Raw genomic sequence first — 7370 nt, forward strand, 5'->3', positions numbered from 1 at the left:
ACATAAATGAAGGAGGATTTTGCTCATTGCGCTGCTTATTTCCTCCTGACGCCCATGAGCACCCTGCCTGCCCCTCTAGCCATGGACACCCCACCTAGTCTCTCCCTCCCAGCTGCGGCAGCCCCGCTCTGCGCCAGCCCGGCAGGGCTTTGGTCCCACAGGACTGGTTCCGTGCCACAGGACCCCTGGCCAGCTCAGCGCTTGCACAGCGGTGCGTGTTGCAAACCTCCTTGAGCACGTCTGCTCCAAAGGCTGCTGTACCAGGCACAGCAATCCAGTGCTTGCTGTTGGGTATGGCCCCTGTCTGCTGGAGATGAATTAATGCAGTTTTTCTAGGACATAATAGTTACAGAAACCAGGAGGACCTTTCTGCCTATTGCATAACCTCGGCTTTATCTAATGAACCTCTAATTGCTGCACGCTGTGCGCGTTCTGCAGGGCTGCTGAGCTGCTCTGCCTGTCCCCCTCTGACGGAGCTGGATCCCTCCGCAGGGATGCACGACCCTGGCCCTTGTGCCGTGAGCGCAGAGGGAATTTTCCCCTCCTTCCTTGAGCCAGCGGGGTCCTGCACCAGGGCCGAGCAGGAGGGAGCGAGCTGCAGCCCCGGGGCAGCAGAGGCAGAGGACTCTCCTCCTCCTCGGGCACCCGTGGTGCTGGGCTGCAAGGCTGGAGCATCTGTGGTGCCTTGGGACCGGCCAAACACTGTCCTGGAGCGGGGACCCAGCTGCTTTAGGCTCCTGTGCGCAGACCCAGCTGCTCCCTAGCACAACGCCCAGCCGCCCAAAGCCTCAGCACGCTTCGCAAACCCATCAGGGGATGAACCAGCAGAAATGTCAGTCTCTACAGCCTCGTATGCAAACAGGTTTGTGGATTCATGCTGTGCTCTGCCTGGCCCCAGTGGGAGGCCAGTGCTTCTCCCTCCTGCAGTCTCAACAGGAAAAAATCACCAAACCCATAAACAGCATCATGTGAACAGGAGTCGAGGTTGTTTGTATTCCAGGTAAATGGGCTGGTGCCTGCATGGGAGAGGGTCCTTCCAAGCTCATCCCTCCAAGGCGACGCCACCAGTGAGGGCCGTGCCGCCCCTGGGCTTCTTGGGATGCTGCTGCACTAAGGGAGCATCTAACGTCGTTCTGCCGAGTTGGGTATTCAAAAGCCTCCACAGCAACATCTCCTGCCCCGCAGTGCTCGCGGCCACCGCAGAAGTCACGAAACATCTTCACCCAGAGCTCTCCCTCAGCGACGGCCGGCCACGGCCACACGACAGCAGCTGTGCTGGATGGGAGCTGCAGTTCCAGCAGTTTTTTTGGATTCCTCGCTCCAAAACAAAGGATGGCTTAAAAAGTTCATGGTGCGGGACAAGCGATCTCTGGCCTGCTGCAGAGGGTGATGGTGCTGGGGGCTGCGAGGAGGCCAGGCTGGCACGGCCAGCCCCGCACACCCCGACCCACCGAGGGGGTGAACTGCTCCTTGGCCGTGCCCCACGCCTGATTTCTTCTCATGAATGAGCAAAGATGTCAAAAATGCCAAAGGAGGTCGTCATTATTTTCTGTCATAAATCCACAGTACTTAAAAATCAAGCTCCTTTCTGAAACCTGGAATTTGTCTGGCGTGCACAAATGATGAGCAAAAAATAAGATGTTTTCCACAGCAAAGACAGTCCCAGCAGCAACAGGTATTTGTGCTGCCAGAGGCAGGATTGTCAGGTATGTCAGCAGCAAACATCCTTCAGGGCAAATCACGGTTGGCTAGAGATTGGATTCAATAAGGATTTCTTTAGCCAGAGGAAGAATTAAAATGTGAGAATTAAAGTCTGAAATACCCTCCTTCCCACCCTGAACAATGTCTCCTCTGCCCAGCAAAGGTGCAGGGACCAGTGCTGCGGGCAGAGAAGCCCAGGACAGCAGTTAGGACGTCTCTTTGGGCTGCATCTCTGCCCCACGGCAAGCCCAGGGGTGCTGGGGGTGGCTGCAGCCGGGCAGGGCCCCCACGCACCCCGGGAGGACTTGCCTTTGCGTCCAGGTCCAATTCCAAAGGCCTGGGCAGATTTGATCTTTTTTGCCCAAAGCGAGAGTTCCCAGTGGCAGGAACGGAGTTGATGATGCAATGAAAATAATTATTTCCTAAAATTACATGTTTCTCTAAACCTATGAAAGTGGGTCTTGCAATGAAGGGAAAAATGGAAGAGCCAGCAATGCAAATCAATGGCACATAATTGCCTGCTTTGCCTGCATGCAGCTGAGCATCACAAGGGGATAGCGCACAGTCAATGCACGGCATGCCGACACTGCACCCCAGCTGTGCAAAATTTCATGGGATTTATTGGTACTGATGTCTCTTGATTAAATTATATTTCTTTCTTCATTTATTCTACAACAAGATGAACATTTCAATTTCTGAGGCAAGCCTGGATCAGGAATGGAAGGAAGCAGGAGATGGTAGATGACACTGACATTGGAGGTGGCTCAGTTGGGGAAAACTGCTTTTCATTTAAAACCTCGCTTTCCTGAAAAACTGCAGTCAAGGAAGAATTGACAATTTAGAACAAAGCTGTGAGGAGCAATCTTCTGCAGCAGCCGGTGACAAAGCACAGCTCTGGGCCGTGGCCCACGTGGTTGGCTGTTAAGGATCCCCGAGGTTGCAGGGTCTGAAGCAATTTTAGGTTAAAAGGGAATGGAAAGTAAAAGACGAGACGGACCGGGGCTGGACCCCAACGCTTGGCAAGGAGCAGCTACCTGGAGGTCAGGGATTGGATTTCCATTGCAAATTAATTGATGGATTCACATTTATTTCTTTGTTTCCATTTTCGCCTTAGTGGCATGTCTAATTACCTATTAAAAATCTTGCTTTCCCATTCAGAGTTTGCCTATCTGCCCCACGGCTGCTACCCCATCCCCGCGGGACCCCTGCCCGGTCCATCGCTGGCTCGCGGGCTCCTGCTGCCTGTTGCCACCACTGCCTGGCGGGGGGCTCCATCCCGCTGCGGCCGAGGAGGTGCCCCTGCCCTGCCCCTCCTTGGTGCCTCCCGAGCCCCCCGGGCGCAGGGCTCTCCCCCCAGCAGCACTTCAGCTCGCTCATAGCCCTGGTCCTCCTCTGCCAGCCCGGGGCTGGGTAATCTAAAAAGCGCCCTTACTCTGTATCAATGCTAAAATGTCTCTGCAGCCACGGGAAGTTTATAGCTTGAATTAAGAGCTATGAAGCCTCTGAGCACTGCTTCTTGGCAAGGGACGAAGCACAAAGCACACTGCTTCAGGGGACTGATGGATCAGTGGGACAACCAAGTGCCCTCTGGGAGCAGAGATGGGGATGCACCAGGGACGCGCGTGTCCATGGGCTCTTGCAGGCGGGTGTGGGGAAGGACCCCGCCACAGCACGGCACCGCCGGCACCAGCGGGAAGGGCTGCACCGCGCACCCACCCGCCCTGCTGCAGGTGCCCTGGCGCAACACCTCAGCTCAGCATCAGCCCCTGTAGCACGATGGGCCGGCTGCCCCTCAGCTCGCTGCACCTCTGCGCCAGACATCTGGTCTCCTCGGACGGATGCTCCTCCAGTGGCTTTGCCTCGTGGATTTAATCAGACTTTTCATTTTTCCTTGCCTGAGCAATTCCACGGAAGTGCTAATCTTTGCATCCTTTTCCTTTACAAGGGTTAGTAGGTAATTTTGGAGAAATCCATTTAACTGAGCAATTAGTGAGTCAAGAATACACTTCTGTATTTTATCAGAAACAGAAAAATTGGTAATTTCTGTTTGTTTTGACCCTACCTCTGTAGTAATGGCAGCAATTTTCCGTAATAATCACAGTTACCATGGTTATATCTCCCTCCACTTTGTCAGACACCTGCAGCAGAAAGACGCAGGCCCTGCATGAGCACAGCCAGGGGTGCTGCACTGCGGGGGGCAGCTGCTCCGGCCCCCACGGGGCCCTGTGTCCTTGTGCCGCCCCAGCACCGCTGCAGCCGTGGGTGCTGGCTGTGCCGGCTGTGCCGGGACCCCCCAGGGCAGAGCAGGGCACCTGCGCCTGCCTGCACTGCTCGTCCTTCCCCGGCCGGCCGACGGGGAGGCGAGGGGGGCTGGGGCCCCTAAACTTGGTGTTTCACCAAGCCTCAGGCGAGGGTGAGGGAGTTGGAGGCAAACAGCCAAACAAAACTTTATCTCGTGTTTCTTGGAGCTGGCCCACGATCCCCAGGCTGCAGCCAGTGCCGGGGCAAAGCACCGGGGAGGGAAACCCAAGCCCTCCTTTGCACAGGGACAATCACTGCATCCCTCAGCATTTTTGCCTCAGGAGGATGTATTAAGCAGAAAATTCAGATCTATTCCAGAAAAGCTCTGGGGAGCTGATTTTCAGAGAGGAAAGAAATTAAAGAACTGCTTAGCTGAATAGCTGAGTTAGTATTTTTCTGTCCTCAGGAAACATCTTTCACAATAATAGCATTAGTAATAATAACACCCCAAAGAAAATCCTAGTGAAATCATGTAGGCTACGGGATGCGTGAAATCCCTGGCATGGTGTGAGCTGCCTGTGTGGGTCCTCCTCGTGTCAGTGATATCCTTGTTGGCTGGAGACAGATATGTTACCAGAAACAGGAGCAATCCATGCAGAGTAATCCATCTTGATCAAAGTACTGAAATAACAGCAAATTCTGTTAGTAAATGAAACTGTCCAGAAAATAATGAAACTTTTTGCGTGTCACAAACCACAGCTCCTCTGACAGGGTTGTGAGCTCCGAATTTGAAGGCTTTATTTTTAGCCTTTATTTTTAGTCTTCCCTCTGTCAAGAGGGAAGGAAGGAGCGGACACCCCAGCACCCGGGAGGATGAGAGGGGCCCAGGCTCCTCCAGCACCCAGGCTGGCAGGGCCGGGTGGGAAGCCAGCTCTGCAGGGACCCCATCGTTCTGCAGAACCCACCTTTCTAAAAGAAATTTCAGTTTCTATCCCTTCCTTTGAGCTGCAGCACAGCTCCATCGACACAGCACGTGTGACGACGGCGGTGGGGGGCGCGGGGGACAAGGGGCAGCTCTATGTTGCAGAGGGCACGGCAGGAGCCAGGCTTGGTGTTTGAGGAGGAAAAGCGGGGCTGGGGGAAATGGGGGCAAGCTGAACACAGCCGAACACAGCTGTGGCCCAATGCGCCCACCCTCAAATCTCTCGTCATCAAATCGCCCAGGCAGAAATGGCCATGGACGAGAGGACCCCCAGGGACGCCCCACTGCCAGGCTGAGCACGCCCGGCTGGACCAGCCAGCACAGGGCTTTGCAGCACAGGAGGCGAGGGTCATCCCTGCGGATGGACAAGCATCCCAGGAAAGCCTCCCCCGGCACCTCATGCGTCCCTTCCCTGCGGACCCCCACACCGTGCCCGGGCCCTCCTGTCCCCAAAGCCATAAAACTGCCTTGTAGATCCCCAAGCTCACTGATGATGGGAAAATCAGAAATAGCACAGAGCTGTGATTAAGCACACATTTTTAAATCCCTGTTATTAACGGGAAGATCCCATTTTCAGAGGAAGGAGACTATCTCCGTTTCAGAAGGCAACAGCCCACTGACCCCAGTCTCAGCACAGCTGCCCGGACGCTGGCTGCGCTCAGCAGAGGTGGATTTAGCTCCAGCCCACACTGACATGAAGGCCCAGGCCTGAGCTCTCCCTTGCTGCAACAAAGCTCCAGGCAAACATTGCTGGTGAATTTGATTTTGCTTATTCTCTATTTTCATCAGAAACTACAAAGGACCGTGAGCAAGCTGCTGCCATTGTGCGTCCTTCTTAGCACTTCTGAGATCATCTCAAGCTCCGGTGTCCTCCCACTTCTGCTGCGAGGTCCTGGATAGAGGGCTTTGTTGCCTCCCAATTCATGTGTGATGAGTTAGACCTCAACCAGATGTTACGTGGGCAGAAATACCTATTTGAAGTTAAAAGCCTGTGATTATACTTGCCAACCAGCCATTAAGAAAGTATTAAATGGAGAAATTATCCCCCCCTTCTTGTTTCAATACAACAGCATCTTTATAATACACTTGTTTAAGCTGCCTACTTTTAATTTTAGTTGCCTTGTTTCTAATACTACATGCAGAACCATTTCACTTTATCAATAGCTCCTGTGAGCTGGAAAAGTCAGGAAGGAAAAAAAACTAATATCCTTGAGAATTAAACAAAGGGGAAGAAATTAGCCAGAAGGTCTTGCTTTCTCTTTCCTACTGTTAGCATAACTTCTCAATTTACTTTATCAGATTGCCTTCCAAAGAGAAGAATTTTTCAAGAGGAGCAGAGATGAAAGGGATTATTACTTACAGAGACTCTTCTTTAAAGAGATAAAATATTTGGCAATTAAAGCACAAGGAGCTGCGGACTCACGAGGAAAGCAGCGACTTCACTGGAGCGGTCGCATTAGCATATTTTCCACTAACCCCTCATTACAGAAAGCGATAACACCGCCGTGAAGCGCTGCCGCTGCGGAGGGGCTCTCCTGCCCACTGCCCAGCCGCGCAGCCCGGGGTCGGGGCATAGGGCCACCAGCCATCTCGTGCTGCAGCCCACAGGCGGCCACGGCCACAGCCGCAGGAGCCAGCCCTTGTCCCAGAGCCACCTCCATCGGGTGGCTGAACGGGACCACGCGCTTGGAAATGTTTTTTCACAGCCTTCTGTGGGGGAGAGGGTCTGGCAACAACCTTTGCTTTCTCTTAACAGGGTTGATAAATATTTAAACAAGAAAAAAAAGAAATCAATAAACCCTAGCAGGAGATGAACTCTCGTGTTTGCAAGCAGCAAAGCCTGCGTGGTGCCCGGTGGGGGTGGCCGGGGGGATCAGGGCAGGAGCCTGCAGCAGACGGGGGAGCGGGTGCGCATTTCCATCCCACGGTAAACACGAACGCCCGTCCCAGAATCTCTGCTGCTTTTCTCTTTCGCGAATAACCCTCTCTTCTGTCGGTTATTAGGCAGGAGAGCCGCTCAGATGGGTCTCTCACTCTGCACAGTCCTCTGTTAAGCTGAATGATGGCAGAGACTCATCTCCAGTGGGACAAGAAGGTGCCGAGCAGGGCCGACCCCAGCCCGGGACGAGCCGTGAGCACGACGAGTCCTGCCACCCGCACCCACGTTACAGCCTCCCTCCTGGTGAGGGCAGCTGCCGTGCGGGAGCCGGGGGCTCGCCGGGGTTCGCTGGGCCCTCGCAGGCACCCGCCGGCTGCAAGGGACCACGGTGAGGGAGCTGCTGCTCTTCGCCCAAGCTGCCTTCAGCCAGCTCGGAGTTGAACCACTTTTAATGATCAAACGTGTGATTTTTGTCTAAGTGTTTGTCAGCAAATGAAGATAATGCTGTTCTGCTTTATGGGAGTTATTCCAAGGATTAATTAGCTGATGTTTCTTGAAGTACTTTGA

The sequence above is a fragment of the Nipponia nippon genome, unplaced genomic scaffold (assembly GCF_047370975.1).
Source record: "Nipponia nippon isolate SJK-2023a ecotype South Korea unplaced genomic scaffold, ASM4737097v1 scaffold_25, whole genome shotgun sequence".
Classification (NCBI taxonomy): domain Eukaryota; kingdom Metazoa; phylum Chordata; class Aves; order Pelecaniformes; family Threskiornithidae; genus Nipponia; species Nipponia nippon.